Source organism: Tamandua tetradactyla, chromosome 8 (assembly GCF_023851605.1).
Source record: "Tamandua tetradactyla isolate mTamTet1 chromosome 8, mTamTet1.pri, whole genome shotgun sequence".
Taxonomy (NCBI): domain Eukaryota; kingdom Metazoa; phylum Chordata; class Mammalia; order Pilosa; family Myrmecophagidae; genus Tamandua; species Tamandua tetradactyla.
This window is the reverse complement of record NC_135334.1, coordinates 116,561,596-116,577,832: the sequence shown is the minus strand read 5'-3', so window position 1 is coordinate 116,577,832 and position 16,237 is coordinate 116,561,596. Positions and strand designations below refer to the sequence as shown.

The 16,237-nt window shown below is 35.2% G+C and overlaps 2 long non-coding RNA genes across 2 annotated transcripts in view; both read left to right on the top strand.

Annotated features, from left to right (window-relative positions):
* LOC143643755 (uncharacterized) overlaps positions 1–16,237 on the top strand; it is a 153,819-nt gene that overhangs the window by 55,855 nt on the left and 81,727 nt on the right. The gene's annotated exons all lie outside the window — the stretch shown is intronic.
* Positions 1–16,237, top strand: part of LOC143643753 (uncharacterized) — a 30,568-nt gene that overhangs the window by 637 nt on the left and 13,694 nt on the right. Inside the window, exons 2-3 of the long non-coding RNA XR_013156372.1 lie at positions 5,675–5,892; positions 8,001–8,099. This is a non-coding gene — a long non-coding RNA (uncharacterized LOC143643753). The remainder of the gene's footprint in view (positions 1–5,674; positions 5,893–8,000; positions 8,100–16,237) is intronic.

Genomic DNA, 16,237 nt, shown 5'->3' with positions numbered 1-16,237 from the left:
CAAACACACAAACAAAAAACAGTGGGAGTGATTAGTAGAGAGGACTTGAGAGTCTGCTATTTGAGATAGAAAATAATAACACTAATAATACTGTCCATGGATTATCTCAGTGTTGGTTTACATTTTTTCTAAGACAGATCACCCGAAGACCAAAAGTTGATCCTACACTGAATTGCCTACTTAAAGCCAAAATAAACTCCTCTCTACACCAACATTTCAGTTAAATAGATGTTGGAAAATGAGGTGATTAATAGGATTTTCTCTTTATTCCATTAAGTCACCTACGGTATGAGATTGCCAAAACAAGGATAATCTTGTTAAGAACAGACATATGGAGTTTTTAATCTTAATTGAATTCTTCACTCTCAGATTTGTGCTTTTGATCCTATGTACTCTTGCAGCAGTTTCTCCAATTCTGTTGTTATATTTATCAGACAATAACATAAAATATGACACTTGATTGTATATGGCCTTGCTATATATTATTTTAGAAACATATATGTGTATTTTTAAAAGCATATCTACTGTCTTAAAAATGAGACTAAAAAGTCTAGAAATGTATTCAGAATCTAGGTTCTTTGAAGTTTAGCTTAGCCTACTCCAAATATCCCTCTGAAACTACTTAACTCTCTGTGCCTCAGCACAAAATAAAGCATAGTATCATTAACTTTTTAATTAAAGTTCTACTGAGCATTAAACATACATGATCCATCCCTCACAGTTTTCTCAACTTCTTGAAAGGAAAGATGCTAATTTTGTACTCTAATTTCTAGTTAATATCATAGAAGGTGCTTAATAAGATTTGTTGATATATGTACACATATATATATACATGTCTTTGTGTGCATATAAATTTACTTTTGTTTATTTATTTATTTTTTAATCGTGAAAAATAACACATATATATGTGTGTGTGTATATATATATATATACACAAAAGCAATACATTACAAAGCACACCACAGCAATTAGCTGTAAAACAGATTTCAAAGTTTGATATGGGTTACAATTCCACAATTTTAGGTTTTTACTTCTAGCTGATCCAAGACACTGAAGACTAAAGGAAATATCAATATAATGATTTAACAATCATACTCATTTGTTAAATTCTATCTCCTCTATTATAACCCCACCTTCTCTTTTGATCTTTCTCCCAATCTTTAGGGGTATTTGGGATATACCTATTCCAACTTTTTCATGTTGAAAAAGTCTGTTGATAATGTGGGATGGAGGATGGAACTAGCTGATGTTCTGGAGAGGCTGGCCCCTCTGGGTTTCAGGACTTATGTGGTCTAGGAACCCATCTGGAGGCTGTAGGTTTCTGGAAAGTCACCCTACTGCATACAACCTTTGTAAAATCTCAGATAAACCCTCTGTGTTCATTAGGGTTGGCAGGAATGGTTTTGGTTGGGGGTTGGCAAACCATACTAAGTAGCAATGTCTAGCTGAAGCTTGCATAAGAGTGACCCCCAGGGTAGTCTCTCAAGTTTATTTGAACTTTCTCAGCCACTGGCATCTTATTTGCTACAATTCCTTTCTCCTTTTTGATCAGAAAGTTATTGTTAATCCAATGGTGCCAGGGTCAGGGTCATCCTTGGGATTCATAGCTCACGTAATAGATGTAATGTCCTATATAAGGAGGGAGGTAATAATTTTACTTGCAGAGTTGGGCTTAGAGAGAGAGGCCATATCTGAGCAATTAAAGAAGTCCTCTGGAAGTAACTTTGATTTATATATATTAATGAAATTGACTAGAAAAAAATATATTATGAAAAATTTTGAAAGCATTTCTTTAATATTTTCATGCTAACTAGAGTAGCATAGAAGGAAAACCAAAATTTGTCCCTCAAATTGAATTTAGAGAAGTGCCTGAAAATGACAGCAACTTTAGAATAAAACTGACATAAAAAGACACTGGGAAAAGCAGTGTGGAATACATAACAATTTTGTTTTTAAGTCCAGGTTAAAGTAATTAGTGATAAATAGTAAGACTCAATTTGTCTCTAATTTAATAGCATAGACATTAAATTAAATTAAGAGAGGTAGAATTTGAGAAAAGAGTGTCCCTGCAGACTCTTCTTGAATCAAGAATGGATTTCTTCAACTTATCAGGATGTTGGAACAAGAAATTAGATGTTACAAGTTTATTTCTTTATTGAACAAGTATTTTTATTGAGTACCCTTTTAAGCATCTAGTAAAACAAATATGGTCATTACCCTTATGAAGCAAAAATATACGGGGACACAAGCATTTAAAAAATTAACCACAGAAATAAACGTTCAATTACGGTTATCATAAAGAAAAATATAGAAAGCTGTGAATGAGCAAAATGGTGTTAACAAGCTTAGATTAGGTCAGAAAATTCTTTCATAGTAAGGACTTTTGAGAGACATAATGGGGCAAAGGAAGTACTAGGTAGAGAGAACACATTTTAAACTAGGAATAAGCCAGCTTAGTTGAGGAATCAAGGGGAAAAGGGCAGTGTGGTTAAACCAAATAATGTGATGGTTATGACTGACATGAAGAAATAAACAAGATCTATATCATATAAGGCTTTAAAGTATAGTAAAAATATTTAAAATTTTGTATATTATACTGGAGAGCAAATGAAAGTTATTTTTTTTCCTGACAGAGTGAGTTATCTAATTTGTTTAAAAATGATTACTTTAGTTGCTGTGTTTAGAATGTATTAGAAAGGGGCAAGAGTTAGGGTCTCCAGTGAGAAGTTGATTCCAGTAGACCAGCAAGAGACAATGCTAACTTGGAAAACTGGGGCTGATAGTGGAGATGGACTGATACATTTAGATCTATGTCCAAGAACTAGGATTGATATGACTCTCTGATATGTCGAATGTGAATTTGGGGAAAAGGTGGACTAAAGGAGGCACCTTAGGTCTCTGCCCTGACCACCTGGATGGGTAGAACTCTTATTTGCTAAACTTTAGAAGGTAGACCAGTAAGTTCATCTTAAGCTTATTTTATTGTGGATATAATAGAATGCTCAGAATTTTTTTTTGCTTTGTTTTTTCTTTTAGTTGTGGTCACATATTTAATCATTTTTAAATGTATAGATCAGTGGCATTAATTACTTTTACAATGTCACATTGCCATGCCCACATGCCCTTACTAAATGTTTTCATCATCCAAAACAGAAACTCTGTACCCATTAAGCAATAACTCCCTATTCCTCACCCTATCACATGACTATGTGAAGGAGTGCTTAAACCACAAGACAGATTTCACACACAGACAATATTTTCTTGGATTTTAGTTATACTAATTAGAAAATCAAATTTCAGAATGATGAATCATCAGGAATAATCGCATATGCTTGGTGGCTCTGCTGGATAGTTCTGGATACTTATGTCAAACACAGGCTAAGAAATGGTGGACAGACTTTTCCTTAAGCTTCTTCATGCCAGTCTTTTAGATATTCTGTCAACAAGTATATTGCACTCAAAAACTAGCGTTGAGCATGTTTCAGCTTGTGAAGTAGCAATAATTGTACCCTTAATACTGTCAAGTTTACATGCAGCTCTTTATGTACCCCAGAAAATCATGTTCTTAAAACTCATCCATTCCTGTGAATATGGACTTGTAAGTAAAAATTTTAGATGAGGTTACTTCAATTAAAGTATGACCCACCTCATTCAAACTAGTCTTACTCCTCTTATTGGGGTCTTATATATATACAGAGAGAGAGACAGGAGAAAGAAAGCTACAGATTCAAGGAGCTGAAATCAATGAAACCTGGAGAGAGTCCAGCAGATGCTAAGGCTCACTGGCAGCTGGTCTTCAGGAAGAAAGCATCACTTTGATGTTGACTTGATTTGAATATTTTTCTTAACCTCAAACTGTAAGCTAAAAAATTGCCATAATTTAAAGCCAACCTGTTTCATAGTATGTGTTTTGATCAGCCTAGGAAACTAAATAAATATCTAATCCTCTCTCTGTTACACAAGGACAGCTCCAACAATTCTCCCTTTTCTCTTGTAGATCATTCCTAGCAACAAATATGCTATTATTCCCCTTACCTAAAATGAATGGAAGAATAAATAAATGAGTGTATGAATGAAAAATACACATTCCTGACCTCACTTTCTCAGCTAGTTGTCACCTAACTTCCTTTCTCTCTCTCTCTCTCTCTCTCTCTCTCTCTCTCTCTCTCTCTCTCTCTCTCTTTCTCTCTTTTTGGTATAGCAAAGCACCTCAGAAAAATTTACTCAACTTGCTATCTTCAAGTCTCCTCTTTCCATCTTCACTTAAATACAATTTAGTAAGGCTTTCACTCTTGCACATTATCAAAATCACTCCTTTTAACATCGGCAGTTACCTCCACCTGGTTAAATTCAATGACCAGCACCCACTCCATGTCTTTTCTGAGCAATCAGTAGCTTTTGACACATTTGATGATTTCTTTTTGATATTCTTTCTTCACTTGGCTTCTGAGATGCTATGTCTGCCTGAGTTTCCTCCTGGTCAAGTTCTTTACTCCTGGTTCTTTCTTCCTAAGATCATTTACTAATTCCTTCGTTTTCCCCCTGACTTCTTAATGTTGGGGCCTCTGGGGCTCAACTGTTCTCTTCTCTTTTCTTCCAGCACTCATTTCTTCATTAATTTCATGCAATCCCATGTTTTCAGATGTTCAAATGTATTTCCTCAGACTTATCTAGAAAGCTCTAGGCTAACATCCTTAACTGCCAACAATTCTGTCCACTGGAGTAGTTAAAAAGGATCTTGAACTCAGCATATTCAGAACTGAACACCTAATTGTCCCCTCAATTAGGTTGCCAGATAAAATGCAGGAAGCCCAGTTGAATTTGAATTTTTGAAAACCCCAAATTAGTTTTAAGTACAAGTATGTCCCAAGCATTACCTAAAATTCAAATTTAATTGGATGTCCTGTATTTTATTAGCTAAATCTGACAGCTCTAAAAATCTGTCCCACCCACAGTTCATCCTAACTGAACTGGTGAAGACACTATCCTTCTACTTCCTTCTATATCTTTCTTTTTGCTTAGACAGAAAATCTTGGTGTTTATTTTTTTGCAAAAGTGAAAATGCATATACTTATTTTATCTTAAAATCTTAGGACAGACAAGACATTCACAGTGCTAATGAGGATAAGTGCTAATGAGGATAAACACAGACCGTTTGAGTTGTATTGCATATTATAAAATGGCAAAATTCATGTTATTGTTGAGAAATACATTAAGTAAACTACAATATGAAGGAACATATCCCAATGGGGTGAAAATATTTTAGCACAATTCATCTTCCATTTTTTATATTCATTTTAAGTGAGATAATACTTATATATGAATTACATTTATATTCTTAATGATCATGTAGACTGCAAAGGGACTTCTGGAGAAAAAAGTCATTAAAATAAACTCACATTTCCAGCCAAAACCCAGACTACTTTTATGACCCGTAAGGAGCCACTAATGTTTTACAAACCACACCATGAAAAAACATCTTATTCTTATTAGCCCATGGCAGGCACATTCCACACACAGAAACCTGGATTTGGTCATTGTGTTAGTCCCTGAAAAAGGGGCCTAAAACCTTATCCCCACTTAATGCTAAACTCAGCAATGAGAAAGTATAGGTAAACAATTTCAAATCTATTTGGAGAAATAAGAACAGACTAAAAGTGCTCTCCATTTTCAGATTAGAACTCTGTGATGGATCAAGCAACCAGAGACAAGAATGGGCAGTAGGCTTCAGCACATAAAAATTGCAAGAGGAGATAAAAAACATCTCAACAGAATCCAGGAAAGGGTGTTTCTGAAGTAGACATACCCTTTTCATCAATTCCTGGGCCATGTGTACAAATCCCTTCCCACAAATTGCATCATATCCAATGAAGAGGATAAAGAAGTGAAATGGTAAGAGCCCTAAAAGGCCCAAGAACACCCAAAGACAGTATTTTAAACCACATTTCCTTGACTTAAGAGTTATGGTACTAAGTAGAAATGTAGCTCAAGAGCCACATTGAGATTTTGGAAAAGTACTTTTTTTGCATTAGCTGAGTTATAAACATTGTAACTCAGATATGACAAAATACAGGGATCTTTTCTGCTTTTTCCTTCATTCTGAACTTTACTTGACTTCTAAGCCCCCATTCAAGTAAATGGCAGCAAAATCACATTTTAAAAATTCACAGTAACAATCATTTAAAACAATCAGCTTAAAAAACAATCACTTTCATTAAATATTGTATCATTTTAGACTATATATTTTTCCATCCTGCTTCTTTTTCCCTTTATCCTCCAAGAGCACTGTTAGACATAGTCCTGGCTTCTTGGGAAGGGTATTTGGTCAGAGTGACTTCCTGAATGCAAACTTCACTGTGGGTAGCTTGACTCAAATGGTCTTCAGACATCACTAAGATTTCTGGATTACAGAGTCTGAACAATTTCTGATCACGACTTCCCTTCTTCACACCTACAAGACCTCTTCTCATCGACTAGCTCCTCAGACACTTGCATTTGGGAGCAGGGGAGGCGTTAAAGAAATGTTTGGATGCTCTCATCTAGCTCTCAGTTGTTCAGAGGACTCTGTGCAAATGTCCTCAGTTCTCACTGCCTGAGTATCTCACTTAGCTATTGCACCACTTGGTGGTTACCAAGCTTCCCTTAGACTCTCCCTGTCTCACATAATGCACTATTGAAAGTGAGGAGCAGTTACCCAACCCTGGGATCCAGAGAAATTAATCTGAGCCTTCTGTCATGCCCTGACCTCAAAGCTGGGCTTTGATAAAGAATGGTTGGGAACAGAAAGCATATGATTGCAGCTGAGATTATTTTTTATTTCTTCTCTTGGCTCTTCCTATTTCTTTTGTGAGAAACTCTGTTGTATAGCAGCTTAGTTTCTTAGGGCTGCTTCTTGAATACCACAAACTAGGTAGCTTCAAACAACAGACATTTATTGTCTCACAGTTTGGAGGATGAAATCAAGTTGTTGGCAGGGCCATGTTTCATCCCAAACCTGTAGTAGATAATCCTTCTTTGTTTATTTTAGCTTTTGGTGGTTTGCCAGCAATTCATTGTGTTGCCTGCCTCAGTTATCACATGGCATTCTCCCTTCCTCTCTCCTCATCTGCATCAGTGTTCAGATTTCCTCCTTTTATAAAGACACGGGTCATATTGGATTAAAACTCTACCCAACTCCAACACGACCTCATTTTAACTTTAATTCCATTACCAATGATTCTATTCCCAAATAAGATTATGTATTCATAGATACCAGGGTTTAGGGCATCAATAGATCTTTTTTTTGGGGGGGGGTGGGATACAATTCAACCCATAACATACAATATAAATATTAGCTTCTGATTCCTCTAGTCTGAAATTTTGATAGTAAAATTCAAGTTTGTGCCCCCCCCATCTCTGGCCTTCCAAACAAACACAAAAATCTCCATTTTCCCACAATTGCCAGTTCTTGGTATTTGAAATCAAGCTTTAAACTGTATTTTGCATCTCAAAGTAAAAATGCAGGCTTCCTTTTTGCTTGGTTATTTAGTGTCACTTGTTCTTATGAGAGTAGGCCTGAGCTTCAAGCAAGCTTCAATTATGCATGGTATGTGTGGCACAAAGCAATTATAAAAAAAACACAAATATATAGTAACATTTCAAAATGTTATTTTGCAACTGCAGAAAACTATGAATGTGTGATTGTATGAAAGCCAAAAATGTTTCTCCTGTTGAGAAGTCAACTTAGATGAAAACTGAAATGTTGTCATTGTGGTTCCTCAACATGGAAGATGTTATTGACTTTAGCAAAAGTAGCAGAAGCAAAAGCCTATTTAGAGAGGGGTTTAGAGGACTCGGACAGTGAGGAAATGGAGATGTCATTTGTACATTGCTCTTCGGGAGGCTTGGCTGGGATAAAATTCAACAACACTAGTTTCAACACAGAGAGATAGTTGGATGTTATCCAACTATCAACTATATATTTGAAAATATTTTATTTATTCATTATTTTTTGTTTCTAGGGTCCTTTTGCTAAAAAGGATGCATACAACAAAATATTTGAATGCATATAGGAAGATCCCAGTATGGAGGAAGAAATTCAAGATTCTATAATACAGATGGTCAGTGACTTTGATCTTCAAGATGGCATTTAAAGTCTGCGTAGGGTGCATAGAGAAGGACTGTTCTTTGAGAAAAAGATAGAACTTCCCTCCATTGTAAAGAGAAAAAAAAAAAGTAGGGAGAGTATGGTTGTACATGTAGAAATGAGGAATTTTATAAATGTTTGGTTAGTGGTTGGAAAGAGAAATAAAAGTAGGAATAGAGAAATTTGTTCCAGAATAGGCAACCCTACTCTTCTGAAGGAAGTAAGTTTAGACAGGAAGGACTTGAAAATGCTTGTAAAGGAACAGTTTCTTTAGAAGAAGATCAAGTGGTAGGAATTACGTTTAGCTATAATCATCTCTTATTTTTAAGACTGATGGTAAGAGAGGGCTCTGTTGTGGGAGCCATGTTGTAATCACTGATCTTTGTAGAAAAGATCTGAAGTAGTGAATGAGGAAAATTGCATGTAAAAATGCAAGGGAAATATCATAAATTTAAGGAGGGGGTTAACTTAATTAAGAAATTAGGACATTTAAACTTACTAGGATGACTATTATTACAAAAAATTGTATGTTGTCAAGGATAAGGATAAATTGCTGGTGGTAATGTAAAATGTTATATGTTATATAATCAATTTAACAGTGCCTCAAAAAGTTAAATATAGAATTGCCATATGATCCAGCAATTCTGTTGCTAGGTATAGACGTTAAAGAAAATAAGGACTTGTACCCCATTGTTCAATTGCAGCATTATTCACAATAACAAAAGGTGGAAACAACCCGAGTCCATGCACAGATGAATGGATAAATGAAGTGTGGTGTATTCATGCAAAGGAATATTAATCAGCCATAAAAAATGAATTTCTGATACATGCTACAAAATGGGTGAAACTTGAAAACATTATGCTAAGTAAAATAAGTCAGACACAAAAGGATAAATTTTGTATGATATCACTCTATGAAATATCTAGAATAAGCACATTCATAGAGACAGAAAGTAAATTAGAGGTTACCAGGAGCTGGAGGGAGAAGGAAAGGGGAACTATTGCTTAATGAATAGAGAATTCCTGTTTTGGGTGATGCAAAAGGTTGGTAATGATTGGTGGTGAGGGTAGATGTAATTGATGACACTTGAAAATGGTTAACATGGGCCAGCGAAAAGTAGCTCAGTGGCAGAATTCTTGCCTGCCATGCCAGAGACCCAGATTCAATTCTCAGAGCCTGCCCATGCAATCTTCTTTTTTTTTTTTTTTAACTTTTTTTATTAATTAAAAAAATTAACAAATAAAACATTTAGATATCATTCCATTCTACATATACAATCAGTAATTCTTAATATCATCACATAGTTGCATATTCATCATTTCTCAGTACATTTGCATCGATTTAGAAAAAGAAATAAAAAGACAACAGAAAAAGAAATAAAATGATAATAGAGAAAAAAAAAAACTATACGTACCATACCCCTTACCCCTCACTTTCATTTACCACTATTTTAAACTGAATTTATTTTAACATTTGTTCCCCCTATTATTTATTTTTATTACATATGTTCTACTCTTCTGTTGATATAGTAGCTAAAAGGAGCATCAGACATAAGGTTTTCACATTCACAGAGTCTCATTGTGAAAGCTATATCATTGTTCAATCGTCATCAAGAAACATGGCTACTGGAACACAGCACTACATTTTCAGGCAGTTCCCTCCAGCCTCTCCACTACATCTTGAACAACAAGGTGATATCTACTTAATGCATAAGAATAACCTCCAGGATAACCTCTCGACTCTGTTTGGAATCTCTCAGCCATTGACACTTTGTCTTATTTTACTCTTCCCCCTTTTGGTCGAGAGGGTTCTCTCAATCCCTTGATGTTAATTCTCAACTCATTCTAGGGTTTTTCTCAGTCCCTTGATGCTGAGTCTCAGCTCATTCCAGGATCTCTGTTCCATGTTGCCAGGAAGGTCCACACCCCTGGGAGTCATATCCCATGCAGAGAGGGGGAGGGTGGTGAGACTGCTCATCATATTGGCTGGAGAGAGAGGCCACATCTGAGCAACAAAAGAGGCTCTCTTGGGGGTGACTCTTAGGCCTAGATTTTAAGTAGACTTGACCTATCCTTTGTGGGGTTAAGTTTCATGTGAACAAACCCCAAGACTGGGGGCTCAGCCTATAGCTTTGGTTGTCCACACTGCTTGTGAGAATATCAAGAATTCAACTTGGGGAAGTTGAATTTCTCCCCACTCTCACCATTCCCCAAAGGGGGCTTGCAAATACTTTTCCAGTCACTGATCAAATCATTCTGGGATTCATCGGGGGATCACTCTGGACAAACCAACAAAATCTCATGTGCTACCTGAGATTCCAAGTACTTATGACATTCAATCAAACTATCTACATGAGTTATATTAGGAAATGCTCTAGTCAAAATCTAAATTTTATAACAAATAAACATTTTTTTATTTAGTCTCACAGATAAGGTGACATTTTAAAGTATTATTATCTATTTTCAGCACCCTGCGGTAATGACATTCCTTTGTTCTTTCTCATGCCAAAACATTATTAAAATTTGAACATTGTGCATTTCACTATTATTATACACTCTAAGCATGCCTAGATTATACCATCTTGAACTTTAACATTTATGTTTCTTTCTGATTTCATTTGTGTCCCCAGCCCTCCTCCCTCTATCATTCTCGCATGCAGCTTCATTCAGTATTTTAACATAATTACATTACAGTTAGGTAGTATTGCACTGTCCATTTCTGAGTTTTTGTATCCAGTCCTGTTGCACAGTCTGTATCCCTTCAGCTCCAATTACCCATTATCTTACCCTATTTCTATCTCCTGATGGTCTCTGTTACCAATGACATATTCCAAGTTTATTCACTAATGTCGGTTCATATCAGTGAGACCATACAGTATTTGTCCTTTAGTTTTTGGCTAGTCTCACTCAGCATAATGTTCTCTAGGTCCATCCATGTTGTTACATACTTCATAAGTTTATTCTGTCTTAGAGCTGCATAATATTCCGTCATATGTATATACCACAGTTTGTTTAGCCACTCGTCTGTTGATGGACATTTTGGCTGTTTCCATCTCCTTGCAGTTGTAAATAATGCTGCTATAAACATTGGTGTGCAAATGTCCGTTTGTGTCTTTGCCCTTAAGTCCTCTGAGTAGATACCTAGCAATGGTATTGCTGGGTTGTACGGCAATTCTCTATTCAGCTTTTTGAGGAACCACCAAACTGCCTTCCACAGTGGTTGCACCATTTGACATTCCTACCCACAGTGGATAAGTGTGCCTCTTTCTCCGCATCCTCTCCAGCACTTGTCATTTTCTGTTTTGTTGATAATGGCCATTCTGGTGGGTGTGAGATGATATCTCATTGTGGTTTTGATTTGCATTTCTCTAATGGCAAGGGACATTGAGCATCCTTCATGTGCCTTTTGGCCATTTGTATTTCCTCTTCTGAGAAGTGTCTGTTCAAGTCTGTTTCCCATTTTGTAATTGGATTGGCTGTCTTTTTGTTGTTGAGTTGAACAGTCTCTTTATAAATTCTGGATACTAGACCTTTATCTGATATGTCGTTTCCAAATATTGTCTCCCATTGTGTAGGCTGTCTTTCTACTTTCTTTTTTTTTTTGTAGGTCATTATCTTTATTATTCTGAGGGTTTCATGAGTGCATCCGTAAGTTAAAACTTATCCAATCACAAAATTTATTATATGTCAATTATATTTTAAAACTCTTAAAAATCCATTTAATCAATATAAAGAATTATTTATCCTAATTATAGTCAATACTTACATCATGTTATAAAATGTTTATTTTCTACCACCTATTAACAAAAAATAAATGATTTAAACTATGACAGTAACAGTACAGGTCAATTTTAAAATGTGCAAGGGGTTATATACTTTTTCAAAATTCTTTTTGGAAGAAAGCAAGCAAAAAATTTTGAAAACCAATGGATGAAAGAATAATGCTAATTTGGACAAGGTCAGGTAGACCAGTGAGCTTTCTTTTCTTCTAACGACATATTACAATTCTATCTCTAGTTTGAAAATACATGCAGTTACAAGGATGGAAAACTGTTAAATGTGGCTCTACTAATACACATAACATTACTAAAGATAACCCAGAACTCTAAAATAGTAGATGAATTGGATTATAGGCACTTTTAATTTGTCTATGTCAAAGTTAAAAACTTCGCCACAGAAACCATTTCACATGGCGAATAAATTCCAAGCCAGTTCCCAAATCTTATTTTTGTTGTAGGGATTATTAATTATATTCTCTTACTTTGCATCATCATTTTTCCTTCTACTGGATTATTGCCATCAGCTTACAGGTATGCTGTAATTTCATCCATCTTAAAAAAACAACAACAAAAACAAACCTCTTTTGGTACCTCCCTCCAGCTACCTCTCCCTCCATTTCTTTACTTTCCTTTATGGCAAAATTAACAATAAAGGAAAACTTATTTATTTTTATTTATTTATTTATTTTTTATTTATTTTTTTATTGCCATAAAGGAAAACTGTGATTTTTCTCTTCCAAATTTTCACTTAAATTATGTCCCATTCAGCTTTCATTCCAGCATTATAGTCAAGCATCTCAGCAAGTTCAGCCATCTTCAATCCAATGGTTATTTCTCAGGCCTCTTCTCACTGAACTTCTTAACAGCATCTGACAAGAGTAGCTCACTCCTTGAAATACTTTCATTTGGCTTCCAGGACATCTCATTTGGACGTATTCTCTTATTTTTATCTACACTCACTCCACCTATATCTAGCTTAAAGAGCTTATCTGCTTCAATGTTATCCTCAAAGTTAATTACAGGTAATTCTACCATTATTAAGGGAGGGAGCTGTACATGAAAAGCAAATTTGAATAAAAACAGAAAGAATTAAACATTAAAATTAGTTAATTACCAATAAATTACCACCACTTTTCTTTAGTTTAAGCCCACTAAATAAGGAGTCACTAAAAAATTAAAAATAATAAAGTTAAATTTATGAATACTGTGTTAGTCAGGGTTTCCCAGAGAAACAAAACTGACAAAGATACATATGTAAATAGGGCAGGCTACAAGTTGAAAACTCAATGAAGGTGACACAATTTCCCAGAAGAAAATTGTGCTGCCTGTTTGAAGAAGACAAAAATCCTTCTTTCTGACTGCTGAAATCTTCAGGTCTCTCTTTAAGGCCTCCAGTTGATTAGATGAGGAGACTCCTTTCATTGCTGAAGGCGCTCTCTTTTGTTGACTGTAGATGTAATCAGCCATAAATGCAGTAATGACTTAGATCCATCTTGGGAATACCATCCCTGCACACTAATAATCAGGCCAATGTTTGCTTGACCAAACAACTGGATACCATAGCCTAGCCAGCATGATATGAAATTAACCATCACAAACACCAAAGCAAATATTTATTATTTACTCTCTAGTTATTTATTGCATTAAAGACATTTAAATACTGCACTGAATATTTCATAAAAGATGTAAATTGTGGCCTTATCTATGGTTTTGATCTCATTGGCTTAAAATAAAATAATACTACTTTATATTACTATACACTTGTTTCAAAAGCCCCTTTTTTTTTTGTCTGTTTGTTTGTTTGTCTTTTTTTCTTTTTATTTTCTTGATGAAGTTCTTTGATGCACAAAAGTTTAATTTTGAGGAGCTCCCATTTATTTCTTTCTTTCTTCAGTACTCTTGCTTTGGGGGTAAGGTCCATAAAACCACCTCCAATTATAAGATTCATAAGATATCTCCCTACATTTTCCTCTAACTGTTTTATGGTCTTTGACCTAATGTTTAGATCTTTGATCCATTTTGAGTTAACTTTTGTATAGGGTGTGAGATACAGGTCCTCTTTCATCCTTTTGCATATGGATATCCAGTTCTCTAGGCACCATTTATTGAAGAGACTGTTCTGTCCCAAATGAGTTGTCTTGACTGCCTTATCAAAGATCAAATGTCCATAGATGAGAGGGTCTATATCTGAGCACTCTATTCGATTCCATTGGTCAATATATCTATCTTTATGCCAGTACCATGCTGTTTTGATCACTGTGGCTTCATAATATGCCTTAAAGTCAGGCAGCATGAGACCTCCAGCTTCGTTTTTTTTTCTTCAAGATACTTTTAGCAATTCGGGGCACCCTGCCCTTCCAGATAAATTTGCTTATTGGTTTTTCTATTTCTGAAAAGTAAGTTGTTGGGATTTTGATTGATATTGCGTTGAATCTGTAAATCAGTTTAGGTAGAATTGACATCTTAACTATATTTAGTCTTCCAATCCATGAACATTGTATGCCCTTCCATCTATTTAGGTCTTCTGTGATTTCTTTTAACAGTTTTTTGTAGTTTTCTTTGTATAGGTCTTTTGTCTCTTTAGTTAAATTTATTCCTAAGTATTTTATTCTTTTAGTTGCAATTGTAAATGGATTTTGTTTCTTGATTCCCCCTCTGCTTGTTCATTGCTAATGTATAGAAACACTACAGAGTTTTGAATGTTGATCTTGTAACCTGCCACTTTGCTGTATTTGTTTATTAGCTCTAGTACTTTTGCTGTGGATTTTTCAGGGTTTTCAAAGTATAGTAGCATATCATCTGCAAACAGTGATAGCTTTACTTCTTCCTTTCGAATTCTGATGCCTTGTATTTCTTTCTCTTGCCTAATTGCTCTGGCTAGAACTTCCAATACAATGCTGAATAACAGTGGTGATAGTGGACATTCTTGTCCTTGTCTTGTTCCTGATCTTAGGGGGAAAGTTTTCAATTTTTCCCCATGGAGGATGATATTAGCTGTGGGTTTTTCATATATTCCCTCTATCATTTTAAGGAAGTTCCCTTGTATTCCTATCCTTTGAAGTGTTTTTAACAGGAAAGGATGTTGAATCTTGTCAACTGCCTTCTCTTCATCAATTGAGATGATCATGTGATTTTTCTGCTTTGATTTGTTGATATGGTGTATTACATTAATTGATTTTCTTATGTTGAACCATCCTTGCATACCTGGGATGAATCCTACTTGTCATGGTGTATAATTCTTTTAATGTGTTGCTGGATTCGATTTGGTAGAATTTTGTTGAGGATTTTTGCATCTATATTCATTAGAGAGATTGGTCTGTAGTTTTCTTTTTTTGTAATATCTTTGCCTGGTTTTGGTATAAGGGTGATGTTGGCTTTATAGAATGAATTAGGTAGCTTTCCCTCCACTTCAATTTTTTTGAAGAGTTTGAGCAGGGTTGGTACTAATTCTTTCTGGAATGTTTGGTAGAATTCACATGTGAAGCCGTCTGGTCCTGGATTTTTCTTTTTGGGAAGCTTTTGAATGACTGATTCAATTTCTTTACTTGTGATTGGTTTGTTGAGGTCATCTATTTCTTCTTGAGTCAAAGTTGGTTGTTCATGCCTTTCTAGGAACTTGTCCATTTCTCTACATTGTTGTATTTATTAGCATAAAGTTGTTCATAGTATCCTGTTATTACCTCCTTTATTTCTGTCAGGTCAGTGGTTATATCTCCTCTTCCATTTCTGATCTTATTTATTTGCATCCTCTCTCTTCTTCTTTTTGTCAGTCTTGCTAAGGGCCCATCAATCTTATTGATTTTCTCATAGAACCAACTTCTGGTCTTATTGATTTTCTCAGTTGTTTTCATGTTCTCAATTTCATTTATTTCTGCTCTAATCTTTGTTATTTCTTTCCTTTTTCTAGCTTTGGGGTTAGTTTGCTGTTCTTTCTCCAGTTCTTCCAAGTGGACAGTTAATTCCTGAATTTTTGCCCTTTCTTCTTTTTTGATATAGACATTTAGGGCAATAAATTTCCCTCTTACCACTGCCTTTGCTGCATCCCATAAGTTTTGATATGTTGTGTTTTCATTTTCATTCGCCTCAATATATTTACTGATTTCTCTTGTAATTTCTTCCTTTACCCACTGGTGGTTTAAGAGTGTGTTGTTGTGCCTCCACGTATTTGTGAATTTTCTGGCGCTCCGCCTATTATTGATTTCCAACTTCATTCCTTTATGATCTGAGAAAGTGTTGTGTATGATTTCAATCTTTTTAAATTTGTTGAGACTTGCTTTGTGACCCAGCATATGGTCTATCTTTGAGAATGATCCATGAGCACTTGAGAATAAGG